General features: G+C 41.7%; 1 protein-coding gene across 1 annotated transcript in view; it reads left to right on the top strand.

Moving 5' to 3' along the window:
- LYPLA1 (lysophospholipase 1) overlaps window positions 1-14,646 on the top strand; it is a 462,012-nt gene that overhangs the window by 231,268 nt on the left and 216,098 nt on the right. The window lies entirely within an intron of this gene.

Here is a 14,646-nt window from a genome sequence, read left to right as displayed (position 1 = left end):
AGCCCACCACTTATAAATCTATTGCAGACATCGCACTTTAAAAGCTGAAGCTGAGAATCAGCTAGGTTCCTAAATGGACACTCGTCTCAGACAGCTGATGTTTGAGATATCTTGTTGGCATTATGATTGTATTTATTTGTGTTCTGATGCTGCCGTCGATGTTTGGCTAAATGGGGTTTTGCCACAGATGTTGAAATGGCAGCATTTACTAAATGGATGTGAAAAGGTTTTAGAAAATATAAACCGTGCTAATCATTCAGAAATATATATATATATATATATATATATATATATATATATAACTACACAATCCAACCTGTCCAGGTCAAAAAACGGCAAGCACTCCGATGTCGTGATGAATCAAAGTTTATTCGGATCCAAACCCCCCTTCACCCCTGACAGACGCGTTTCGCCAGTTAGCTTCGTCAGTGTCAGTTTGTGCAAAAACTCCATCGCCATTTTAAACACACCGCTAGATTTCATTTCATAGACATAGATGATGGTATTTGGTCATGAAAGCGGCGGCCATCTTGTAGTGTAGTATTTACAACAATTTACATCACGTTTAAAACATGGCATTTAAATAAAGTGCTTTAGTGCAAAATTAAAAACGGTTGACTTTGACAAACTTTCCATGTTTTTGGTGCATACTGAAATTCCATGTTATATTTACAAATCATATGTACATTAATAGAACCGGTGATGTTTTCTTATTTACATCATTTGTTATACCAGGGTGTATCCCCTACTTTTGCATGACAAGGGGGGATTCCCTATTCTCTATTTCACTTTTACTTTCAACAATAATGATGTTGTGTTTTTTTTGAGGCCCTGTATGGGCTTTGGTCTCAGGTTCCTATATGATACAACACTATGTACTGATTTTGATCTCACCCGGTTTCCTGCTTGTGTTAGCTAATATATACATGTATGTACACACATTTTTTCACCTTCATTTGCTTCAGTGAGAAGGTGTCCTTGTTCTTTCTTATATCTACATATATGTATAATTCTATTTACAAAGTGACCCTAAAGGTGTCGCCTCATCCTCATCTACAAGTGTACCCACATTTCTGCATCATTATTCAGTCCCCACGGTACCATCGTTTTTAGGTCCAGGATGTATTTAGACTCTGTGATTCGCAGTTTCTTTTCTCTGTCTCCACCGCGTTCTGAGTTTGTGATTTGGTCGATGCAGTAAAATCTAAGTAAATTCCTATCACTATTGTGAAAATCAGCAAAATGTCGGGCTACCGGATAGGTCTTATCGTTGTTCGCGATAGCCCTCATGTGCTCCAGGATTCTTAGTTTTGTGGGTTTAATGGTACTGCCTATATAACGCTTGTTACAAGGGCATTCAAGGCAGTATATTGTAAAATCAGAGTTGCAGTTCAGATGTTTCATGATTTTTCTATTGGGTTTACTTTCCCCTGTTCTTCCTTGATATTCTTTCACTTTTTTACTATATTTGCAGGCTTTGCATCGTAGGCACGGGAAAAAGCCAGTGATCTTATTTGCTGACTCAGATGCTTTAGGGGGAACAAAGTGACTATGGATCAGGTGATCTGACAATGTCTGGCATTTCCGATATGTGATCATAGGTCTATCGGAGATATATCTTTTCAGGGTATTATCCGTTTTTAATATATGCCAGTTCTTTTTAAAAGATTGTACTAGATCCCCTGATTTCACATTGAATGTGGTTATCATTCTGACCTGGTCATTCTCACCCTGCTTCTCTTTTACCACCAGAAGATCCCCTCTGTTGATGGGGTCTGCTTTTGTGGCTGCTTGATTTAGTACACCTTTTGTATACCCTCTAGCCTGAAACCTATTAGTAGCATCACGCTGGGCAGTTCTAAAATCTGTTTCCGCCGAACAGTTTCTTTTTAGGCGTAGGTATTCACCTTAGGGGACATTTTTGACTAGACTTTTCGGATGATGACTTGCCGCGTGTAGTATGGCGTTCCCCGCCGTCGGCTTCCTATATAGTCTAGTATGCAGATGGTTGTTCTTCACAAATACCTCTAGATCCAGATAACATACACTGGTATTGCTTATTGTACTTGTGAATTTCAGGTTCAGATTGTTTTTGTTTAGCGTAGAGATATACATCTCAGCCGAGATCCTATCACCACGCCAAACAATAAACAAATCATCGATGTATCTAGTCCACATCAATATATTTTCTTGCCATCTTTCATTTTCTCTTCCCCAGGCCTCGTGCTTCTCCCACCAGCCAACGAATAGATTCGCATAGCTGGGGGAGAAGCACGATCCCATAGAGGTCCCCCTTGTTTGTCTGTATAGTTGGCCTGAGAAAAGGAAAAAATTGTTATATAGGCAAAAACGTATCATGCATAAAATAATTTCACTATGTGTCCGAAATTTCTCATGTTTCCTATCTAGGAACCACTTCGTCGCACTCAGTCCTTGCTCATGATCTATGCATGTATACAAATTAACAACATCTAGTGTTATTAACAAAATGTCCTCTTCCCAGATGATGTTATCCATGATCCGAAGGAAATCCTGCGTGTCTCTTACATAGGAGGGTAAGTCCTTCACAATTGGGGCCAAATAGGAATCTATGAAGCGAGAAGAATTCTCCAATAGGCTGCCAATTGCCGAAACAATTGGCCTCCCTGGTGGTCTTTTGGCATTCTTGTGGATCTTTGGCAGGTGATAGAAAGTGGGAAGGACCGGGGAATCACATGATAAAAAGGAATGTTCTTCATGACTGATCATACCATCCTTTTTCCATTGATCTAATAGTCTGCTAAATTCCATGGTACTTTTCACATATTGTTCTCTTTTTACCATGGCGTAGCAGTCTTTGTCTCCCAATTGTCTCAGTGATTCCTGTTCATAGTTTTCCTTGCTAAAGACAACAATATTCCCGCCTTTGTCTGAAGGCTTAATCTCAATTGTCTTGTCCTCTCGCAGGGTTTTTATCGCTTCCCACTCCTTCCTAGTGATATTAGATGTCTTTATGTTAATTTTTTTGTTTGCCATTCTCTCCAAGTCTGCCGTTATGACTTCACTAAAAACATCAATTGCATCATGTGATGTATTTGGCAGTTTTTTTGATTTATTCTTGAGATTACTTGGATCTCTGACCTGTATGTTCTGTTCTCTTTGTTCTTGATCAAGTAACTCTTGTGTTGGAGTTAGCAGGATATTTGCAAGGCTATCCTCTCCTATCTCAATCCTTGTACCTTCCACAATTTCTGGGTTTGTCACATTTTGTTTGTTGCTTGGATGTTGCAGAAATATTTTCTTAAACTTCAGTTTCCTTATATATTTAAAGAGGTCGATTTTGGTGTCCACCAAGTTGAACTCACTTGTCGAGCAAAAGCTCAATCCTTTTTGCAATACTTTGATCTCATTTACAGACAGATTCCTTTTTGATAAATTTATGATGTTATTGCCCTGTATTTCAGTTATCTTCTCCTTCGGTTGGAGACACTTCGGGTCACCATCGGTGTAGTTGTCTCTTGGGCATCTCCCCTTGTGCCTTTTCCCCCCTCCTCGTCCTCCTCTTTGATTTTGTTGGGGGGGGGGGGGGGGTGGTTTCTCTGCTGTGGTCTCTGGCGAGTTTCCTTCATCACTTGAAACTCGTCGAAAAAAGGCTTCTGTTTTTCATGTTCTTTTTCTTTTCTGCCTGCAGTGGCATTCTGCTCCCCATCCGATACTTCTACCTCAGATTCTTCCGTATCTATTGGAGTTGTTTTTTCATTCCCTTGGGCGAGTCTTTTTCTTGTGGCATCATACTTCCGGGCGAACGTTAAGATCCTCCCTGATAAGTAATCTTGTTTGCTTTCTTCTGCGAATGCCCATTTCGTAGTCCTTTAATCTCTTGGCAATAGCTATTCTCAATTCCTCACTGGCTTTTGTGTCTTTATCTTTTGCAATGATGTTTTCAAGGTCTGCTATATCTTTTATACATTTGTCCCGGTCGCTCCAAGCATACTTGATGAGCATTCTGACCATTCCCTCAGCTGACTCTGCAGTGTATTCTGCCCAGTCTTTTAGTAGGGCCGGGTCCGGATTTTCATATGTCGGGATTGTGTAAATTCGCAGGCCTCTTGGAATTCTATTGCAGTCGATGTATCTTTCCAGTGAAGTGCCTTCCCACCACTTCCTTATTTCCCGTTCTTGTAATCTCTCCAATTTTTGAAACAGGTTTTTCAGGCTGGATACTGGTGCTATTGGTGTGATGGCATTATTTGAGCTTGTCGGTCTCTCTGTTGCCGACATAAACATCAGGTCAGCGGCTGCCTTTCTTTCTCCCGTGAGTTCCCCCAGGGTGGCCATTTTCAGTACATATAGTTTTAAAGTTTCTTAAGTATGCACACTTTTGACAATTCAGTTAGTTTCGGGGCGGTGGTAAACCACTTCTGTCTTTTCGGGGGTTTTGGAAAAATTAGTATGACATCATACGGGACCAAGGTGGAGCATACTATTCTAGAGTGGTCTTGTCGGCAAACGCTGGTATCACTCACCGCACTCGTTGTTGTCGTTCGTTGGGCTCCCACTCTCCGTCGGCGCCCTCCGTCCGTGCAGCGCCGAGTGCGGGTGAACCGCGATTCTCCAGACTATTCCAATCTCTCCTCGTCGTCGTCGTCGGAGGTAAATCGTCCTCCTCACTCAATTAGATTCCTGCTCCATTTCCTCGGGGCAAACGGCCAAAAAATTTTCCTGCACAGGTCCTTCACCGCCGTCGCTCCAAATGTCCCAGGTGCTCCAAGCCAGCGCTGGTGAGGCGCTTCGATATAACTACACAATCCAACCTGTCCAGGTCAAAAAACGGCAAGCACTCCGATGTCGTGATGAATCAAAAAAATAAATAAATATATATATATATATATATATTTAGAACAAAGGAGGCGGCACAGTCAGAGATCGATTTAAGCCTTATTTATTGCAAGACTTCACCCCACCAACGCGTTTCGGCCTAACTCGGCCTTGCTCACGGTTGGTTAGTCCCTCTACAGTGTTTGTATTTATACTGACCCATTTGTAGCCATTTATGAGGCATTATGGGAGATGTAGTTTTAGTGCAAGTAATTAAAAAAGAAAAGAAAGACTTTGCATCTTTTTTGCACTTAAATAATGATTATTGTTCGAAATCAATATATATATACGATTCAAGTTCCTGCTCCGTTCTTACACGAGGGAAAGCATTCCTTCAACAACGAAAACCACAGGTACAGACCACTCCACAGCGCTAAAGTTGCAATATCAAAGGTAGTTTATTCTCTCGTAGTTGTCAGCATGACGCGTTTCGGCTACGACACGGTAGCCTTGATCACATGTATATATAATCAAATGAGCCCCAGATTAACATGGGTATCTGTAGAGCAAGATGAGGAATTGGTTTTGAGAAATTGATACCCATGGTTTTCATCTCCAGAGAAAGAAAAAAGCGAACCATGTTGGGTTGTGATGGACCTTGATGATACATGGGCAGGCTTGATTTCAGCTTTTAGGTACATAGAAGCAGAAGTGCCTCCTAAGGATGCTGCTATTCCTTTATACAGTTTAGATTTACAAATCATGGCGTCCTGCAGACCTGATTCATACCAGGATATAGTGACTCCTTTCCGTGCTGACTACTAAACCTTGAAGGCCATGCTCCTTATTGTGCTGTGGCTAAGGAGGTCATTTCACATGGTGTGCAAGCAAAATCAATGCACCCAGCTTAGGAGTGAGTTTTATTCGTTGTGTTCCTCCATGTCATGACTGTCTTTTGCATGTGACCCTTGCATTCAGTCAAGCAGTTATGGGAAAACGATGTTGTGGCCAGTGAGGTATGCATTCTTTTGACTCGCCCTGCTTTGGTACGGTATTCTAAAGGTTTAATTTAAGACCAGGTTGCTTTTTGAAAACACCGTTTCACTTTAAGCGTGAACTTTAACATCAGTCCGTGTCAAAACATTATGTGAATTCTAGCCAAGAGCTGGCACTCAAATCTCATGTCACCTTTATCTGGGGATGATTTCCGGGTTTTTCCCAAGTTCAAGCCGAGATGAACACTTTTGCAATCACTTAGGGCCCAAAGTTGCTAGTTTGCCCTGTTAAGATTACAACAGCATATTGAGAACATTCCCAATTTTATTGGAGCTGTCAAACAATTCCAGCAGGACTCTTTGGAAGCTCAGACGGTTGCAGCTTCCTGGAGTTCTGACATATGTAAACATTTGTGCATTAAGACATTTAGGAAGAGTACATTTGTCGATGGGTAAATCTATTAGTGCATTCACACTTGCTCATTTTTTTATGCACTGGGAAAGCCTTGTTATTTGTAGAGACACTGCTCCTACACTGCCGGTTTTTGGGTTTGGTTCCTTCACTCTTCCACCTTAAAAACAAGTGCTTCTGTTCTAGACATATTTAACACTGTTTTTGAGGGTGTAAATAACACAAACATGGAGGTTTGTGGGTGTTCACCACCTTTAGCAGTTGTCTCTACACTGGCTCAGCAAAAAACAGGCAACGATGAAGTTTACTCACATGTAAAATTACAGTGGTGTAGTAATATGTGACTAGATCTATTAAAAACAGGCAACTATGAAGTTTACTCACACGTAAAATTACAATGGTGTAGTAATATGTGACTAGATCTATGTGCATTGAATTTTTAATTATAAAAGCCATTTTGCATACCTAATGCAAATAGTTGCGGTTCTAAAGGTACCAAAGTGCGAGGAACTCCGTTGGTCAATTTTGATTTGATGTAGAACATTCAAATTGCAGATCTTTTTCTATAGCTCTACAGGGTAGAACATTTGTGATTCTATATGGTTGGCAAAACAGCTTATTCATCAAATTTCTCATTATTATACTAGACGTTTTTCCCACAGTTCATTCAATTTTACACAGATTATATTTAGAATGATATTTAAATACACAAAAAGACAGTCTACTGTTTAACGCCATGTAACAACTCTTGATTTCTTTATAGATCAAAAGCAATAGCTTTTTAATAAGGGTTCATTGGAATTTGGAATCTGCCTGCCAGCTATTTTTAGTCCTGAAGACGGAGAATTAGTCTAATGGTATCTCCTAGCCAGATCATAATATTGATATAATATGAGGTTGTGCCTCGTCTCTTCTTTCAACTTAAATATGCTCATCAGTGACACATGTTTGAAACCTCTTCTTTATGGGGCCTTCTTCTTTCAGCCAAACTACTCTTAGCCTCAGGTGACAATATATTATTATCATAGAACTCAAATGTATGCTACAACACTTTTTTACCTTAGATTGTAGATCTTGTTTTACTTTCATAAGACATATGCACATAGCAGTTATTTAACATTCAAACCTATACTAAAATCAAATTGATGTAGCCATGCTAGCCATAGGCACACATCCCATACCCTTTAGGTTTTTATCACATTTTCTTTTGAAATTATCCAGAGGCAGGTACTGTCTTAATCTTCTTTGTTGAAATTCCTTATTTACAAGTGCTCCTTGCAAAGGTAGTAACTCGGTTTCCGTTAGATTAAGTTTGATATTTTCCAAAAGGAACATTTTCACAGTAAAGTTCCCATCAGAGGTCTATGAAAACCGAGCTGTAGCTTTGCCATAAAGCAAGTTATCATACTGTACATTTTCTAACCAGTGGAAGATGTTGTGTAGTTACCTTCCCCTGGATGATGTCTAGTATTAACACCAAAACTAAACATGGGCTAACGCCCTGTTCGGTGACAAAGGGAGTTGTTGCTGATCATACTCTACCTAAGGCTCAATATACAGATGGAAGCCATAGGCAAGGTTGATGAGGGCAGTGTACTACCGACAATGATATTCTTATATTTGTTAATAAAGGTTTGCAGAAGTAAAGAACTGTCTGTATCCGAAATATCTGATCTCAAACCGACCTGGGAGGGATATAATTTATTATGTTGTCTATTTCTTTACACTGCCCAAGATGCATTTGTTTTAGAACTTTGCCTAAAAGTTTAGCAGGGATGTCGGAGGCTGAATTATATTTTGTATATTTTTCAAAAAAAGACATAATATTATTTGTCCATATCGGTGGCAATGCAGTTTCTCTTCCCTGTACTTCTATAAATCATTCTTGTTGGATCTCATGTTGGGAGATCATGCACAATGCAGCCAAGTTGTTCTCTGTGCCCTTCCATCTTTTAGTTGTTGCTGGTTCGTAGAGCTTGCCAAATGATTGGTGGCAAGCCAGATCCCATATTCTTTCACTCAGGCCAGAGTCTCAGAGCTTCTTTATCAGAGAAGATGAAACACTATGCCCCCATGCTTGTTGCTATATCATATCACAGTTATGTTTTCTGCGAAGATACAAAACGATGACCTACAAAAGGAGGGCAGAAAATCTTTCAGGACCAGAGAAATTGCCCACAGTTAAAGAAGGTTGATGTGTGGAACCTGCTCTTCTGGGGACTAGAGGCCTCATATCTCCAGTTCCTCCAGGTAGGCACGAAACCTCAAGGTGGATCTGTCTGTCAATACTGTTCCACTGCTGGTGGCGGGCAAAAAGAAATTGCGTCTGGTTCTATTCTACTGACAACGTAAGTTCGTTTGAGTGTCCAGGGAGATTCTGATGATGTTTGACAGTCAGCCACGGCCTACGAAGGCATTAAAGGAGAGCCCTCATGTGCCAGTGTGCATGCATGACCAGTAAATAAAGGAAGGTAACATATCCAGCAGGCGAAGAACCCCGAGGGCTGGAATCCTATGCAGAATGTTCCAAATCCCCTGGAAAGGAGTGAAGACTTGCAAGAATTGTGTGTCCAATACATCACCCCTGAACACGAGGTGCAGAAAGGGATCTAGGCATGACTTGAACAGGTTGATTGAGATCCCAAGTTGAGCACAAGGGATGTTGCGGCATTCAGGTTGTCCAACACCACCTGCGGCAAGCCTTTCTTGAGCAGCCAGATACAGGTACACCGAGATACCTGACGTTTACATGTGTGCCTCAACCACTTCCACATTGGAGAAGACAGAGAAGGCTGGGAAACTGGAAGTGGGTGGAAATTACCACGAATCATAGGTGCCTCTTTTACCCCTCATGGTCGGCATTCAGCAGGTCGAGGGACACCAGTCTCCCACTTTCAAGGACAATACTACCGGAGCCAAGAAAACTAACTTGAACTTTTTCTCTCTAAAGTAAAAGTTGAAGGGCCTAAGGTGTAGAATCGGCTGTAGAATCCTGCCCTTCATTGGCAACAATAATGAACTGGGAGTAGCACCCCTGCCCATTTTCCTGCACTGAGACCAACTCCACTGCTCCTTTTTGTAACAGGGCCGCAAAACATTGCGGAATCCGTAGGTGATACTCAGACTGACGTGACAGAAGAAGGGGTTTTGATGGGTCCTGCTGGAAGGGTAGGGCCTTTCATCTTTTTTAACTTGGACTTAGACCTAGGTATTTTCTTTGCCAGTCTTAAAGCGTTCCATGGCCAAATCTGGCTTTTCCTGCTTGATGGAGAAGCGATTTTGGCCTTGGCAGGGGGTATGCTAATTGGGCCTTTTAGTGTGTTACATTGTATGGGGGGGGCGACAGTTGGTTTATTCTGTTCCTTGCTGTATTTGTACAGCCATCATGTATTGAACTCTTACCTACGGTGTAAAGTGACCTGTGCTCACTCCTTTGTACTATGTAAACGCTATGATTGACAATGCTGATGTTCCCTCCGGTTTTGTTGTATAAAAAGCGCATCCTGACCACCTCTGCAAAGTTCTTGTTCAGATTGTCAAGCATACTTGGCATCACCAGAACTGTCATCTCCCGCATCCCATGTGCATATCTGGGAAGGAAGCATGTGGTATTCCTAGATCTTTGGGCCAGACCCTAGCCGAAAACACCTTTTTGCCCATTGCTTCAAACTTTTTTGATTCTGTTAGACCCGGGATCCCTGGTTGGCTGAGGTAGGTACCTTAGGCCAAGTAGGGACCCGTGTTTCAACATCAGATAGCCCCGTTCACCCCCTTGGTAGATTGGCACGAGCAGCCAGGCTTATCTTCAAGGCAAATGTGTAAAGTATTTGCAACCACTCTCACAATAACCCAATGATGACACCACAAATAGACTCCACACTCGTTTTATGAAAACGAGTATAATCTTTATATGAAAAGATACAAGATAAGACCACACAATATAAATCCAATATATGAGGTTGTATACTATTTCTCCTGGCCGGTTGTTTGGCCAGCCAGCCCTTGCAAGTTCTAGCGGTATTAATGAGCACTTCTAAACATTCTCCTGTACTCCTATCATCATGTCTTACAGTTCGTAATGCTAGAATTAGGCACTTTTGCAATGTAAAAATACTGTAAAACATAACGTAGCAATCAGACACTCTGCAATGAAAAGAATGCAATGTGTAACGCAACAATCAGGCACTTTGCAAGGTAAAATAATACAACCACCAGGTGTGTCGTTCTGCAGAAATAAGGCAATGCGTAATACGCTAATCATGTAATTTGTTATGCAGGAACAAGATTTGGTGCTGTGAAACAACAATACAATGCACTTCTGATACAAATGGAGTACTTTGTTTTATTGAAAATTCTTCTAGAAAATGTAACTAACTGTTGATACCCGTCGGGGGATTTACAAGCCAGTGCCTGGAGGACATACCCCACTGCATGGGGATGCAGCCACATAAGATTTGCTACACATCGGTGCCCTGTGCCAGAAATTCCTGGTAGGTTAAGAAGGTAATTGACATTGGTGCCAGGAGCGGTGCTTGGGCCAGCGTCCACAAAGGGGCCAGAGCCTGGTGTTGTTGGTGGACCTCCTGGTGTGAGTGTGATGTCCACTTGCTCCACCTCGGAGGACTCTATCAGACGTGGAGACCGTGAGGTGACCTGCATCTCAAGCGAGAGCAGCTTTTGAGACCGGCATCATCTTGACTTGTCTTCATTTTGTATTACCTCAGTTTCCTTTGAGAATTATTAAAGAGAAGAACGGTACCTCAACTCTGACCTCAAGCGCAAAAAGGCACCAAGCCTGGCACTTATTGCACGAGCCTTGGTCAATTTTACCTCTCGCTCATTGATTGCTTTGGTGTGCATTAGGCTGCACTTTTCACTCCATTGGAGTCGTTCTTTGGGCATGAACAACAAAGCAGAGCGTGTGGGGGGTCTGAGATAGACATCTGTCCATGAGATTGGTGGCGGGGCTCAAACCCTAACTACTTAAGGATGTGATGCCCCTAAAGCTCTCCACAGAATTTTTTGAGAAAACCATTTTTGAATAACTTGGAAAACCAGAAAAAACGTGGAGAGTAGTTATGGACCTGCATTGAAGGGCATATTAAAAGGGAAATTATTTTGGGCACTGGGTAGGCAGTATAGAACTCCAGGGACATCACATCTGTGCTTCATCTAGCACCGAGATGGAGCCAGAGCCATCTACCGGCCTGGGAGAGCTATTGCAAGTTTTCTGGATCCAGACTGACAGCAGATACTCAAAAGGTGAGGAATCTGTAGTTAAAAAAGTCCTCCAGCTGGATTTATACTGAAGGTAAGTAACTTCTAATACGCCGCACTGGTTAAAGATTACAAAGAAGCATTTGCTGATATTATGGTAAACTCTACTACAAGATAAACAGTTGTTTCACTACTCACAAACTTCAGATTTACTCCCGATATACCCCCTATCTGGAAAGCCTTCATGTCCTGGCAAATTGCTCCTTGCATCCCTTTTTAACACCGGAACATAATTAAACAAGCATTTGCAATGCAACAGGTCTCACATTTCCACAAGTTTGAGCTATTGGCATTGTAAATGACAATGCCTTTTATTTATGTTTTGGTTTTTGAAACTTAAATAAAATGCATTGTTATTTGCAATGTCAATAGCTCAAACTCGCGTAAATACGAGACCTATTGCATTGCAATTTGTAAATGACAATGTCATTTATTGATCTGTTTTCAAAACCAACACAAAAAGAACAGGTTTGCCATTTACAATGCCAATAGATCTAACTTTTGCAAATACAAGACCTATTGCATAGTAAATGCTTGTTCTACATGGCAATACAGTCTGGGCAAAGATTTCGCCTTATTTGTACCAGTTTAATAACCAAATACAGCAATAAGCAACTGAAAGGTGACTAGATAACTTTTTAGCAAAGGGTCTTCCACTGCGTGCAAACACATTTCGCCACTATTTAATAACTTTTGATCCTTTGAGTTAGAAACAAATTGTTTTGTTAAAGGCTGCAGACTATGCAGCGGATGATGAATTAGGTGCCAAATGTGGCAAATCCATAATTATGAGAAAAGACTGGGGCCACAGAATCACATAATTATAGTGGCCTTGCTTGTAAGTATTGTTTTTACCTAGGTTAATAGTACTGACTCAATCTTAAGGATACACAACTGTCAGCCCTTCATGTATTGAAACATGTGATCTGCATGTCACACCAGTATGTCATGTCACAAGTGAAAGCTTTACTCACAGATCTGTCTTGCAGACCAGGGGTAAATTAAGTGTGGTGTATGTTATATTCCGTTATTAGAAGGTATGACGCCACGTGTGCTACACTTAAGGTTTTAGTGAATTGATGGCTCTTAAGTTCGAGGGTGGACTGACCCTAGCTATGAAAGGAAAAGGCATGCTTCTGGTCCCCTTGCCAGCTGTGACGATTAGCTGGTAATGTTTTTTTTCAATATTCCTAGTTTGGTTAGATTTTACCTGCTGTCTTTAAATTGTACTTATGTTATTCACTGTACTGCTAGCCAACTCTTATTTTTAGTTACCAATTTAAAGTGAAGTGAGAACACAATCGTACACGGGTAAACTAATGAACTATTTACGAGCTAAATATTACAGTGCCTCTTTCAGACAGAGTGAAGTGCACCAATGCACTACGGCATGTCCATAGCTGAAAAGGAATACAAATAGTACATTTCATGCAACAATTAGTGCTTAATTGGAGCCCTTGGTTGCAGGTGGGTCTCACCAGCACTCATCAGACTTTGAACAAGAAAGAGAGAGAGAAAAACATTGGGGGAAAAGAAAGAGGAAAAGTCAGACGGAAAAACAATGACAGAAAGCAGCGATGGAAAGAACCTGAAAGAGTGGAATAAAGGGGCAGGGAGTGTGTGGTGGTGTGTTAAAGAGTCATGAAGTGGAATCAAGACTACACAGTACTGGTATTCAGCATCCCTGACTGACATTTGATAGCGCTGGTCACGGGCTTCTGAGAAAAAATCTGGGCCCTAGCACTTACTGTTTTACAAATTAAGTATTGTGGCCTCCATTGTTATCTTATCTGTATTCTTATTTGTACATAATGGGTAGTATTTTGCATTAGACCTGTTGCATTTCATGAAGATCCTGGTTGGTAGATCCTGGTTGGTAGGGCTTGTGTCGTCAGAGTTTTTTAAAGAGTGTTTTTTAACATCTACGGAGCAGGGCGTAATCTAAAAAAAGAATGTTGGCTAATTTTAGGCCTATAGCCCTTAAATTCATTATATACAACAATTATAATGTTATTAATTTTAAGTATTACCATTTAAAAGATTGTAATATTTTATAACCAGCAAAACACGTATAGTTCTATATGGACACTTGTAGGTTTTTTCTTAATGACTGTGGGACTTAAAGTCCCAGAAGTAAAAAGAAGAAAATAGAAATGGATAAGCTGCTCACACCTGACATGGCATAACTTAATATGCCTGCAGTGCTTACATTGCAGGTGGTCTTTGAGATCAGGGAAAATCAAACAAAGGCAGAAAAGGATGAAAAGAGGAGAAAGAGAAAGTTAGGAAAACGGTGACAAAGGTTAAAACTGGGATGAAAGGAACCGAAAAAAGTGAATTAAAGGGCAAGGAAGTGTGTGGTGATGGAAGAAAGAGCCATGAGGTGTATTCAAGGTTAGGTAACTGTGCTGTTTGTCTGCACCAGATGTGGACGCCTAAGAACAACTTTTGACATCCCCTTCCTTTTTATTTTTTTTATTTTTTATACCAGATCAGCATATTGAGAAACCACGCGAAGCACAGAAAGAGACTTGTGGAGGGTAGGCCAGGCGCCCATAAATCTTTTTCTGTGGGTGCGTTACAGGCCCCGTGTGGCAAGAATTGCCACTCAGTTGGTTTCTGCTCTCTGTATCTTTGTGCCTCTGCGGTGTAGGCTTACTCACCCTGCCCAAGCTTTGCCTAGTTTGGTCCCCATGCCGACACGGACTCAACACGCTTTAAAAGCGTTCCTGGGCTCCCGGCTGGGGGGGATCCCTCCTCTGAGCAGCCAGACGCCAGACACCGCTTTGAGCCTCTCTGCCCAACTTATCGACCCAGGGAAGCCCGTGCTGCCCTCCCACCCCTCCCTCAGTGTTATCATCTTGTTTGTGCTCCTTACAAAGTGGGGTTTAAACACTCTCCTTGACTGTTTGTCCACAGGGTTTGCACCTCCCTCCACCGACACTCCCTCACACCCCGCAATGTTTCTCTGAGATATGCAGATGCTGTTTGTGAAGCCGGCACCATCCCTGGCTGACCAAGTATGGGGAGTTTTGAGGGTGCGGGGGTAGGGGGTGGGAGGAGGTTGGCAGGAGGACGGGTCTTTATTCAGCCACTGTGGTAGGACGGGCAGCCTTTTCAATCATTTATTTAACTGTCCCCCCCTCACTCCCCAGACGCGGAACA

This window comes from Lissotriton helveticus, chromosome 4_1 (genome assembly GCF_964261635.1).
Source record: "Lissotriton helveticus chromosome 4_1, aLisHel1.1, whole genome shotgun sequence".
In the NCBI taxonomy this organism is placed as follows: domain Eukaryota; kingdom Metazoa; phylum Chordata; class Amphibia; order Caudata; family Salamandridae; genus Lissotriton; species Lissotriton helveticus.
This window is presented reverse-complemented; position numbering and strand designations above follow the sequence as displayed.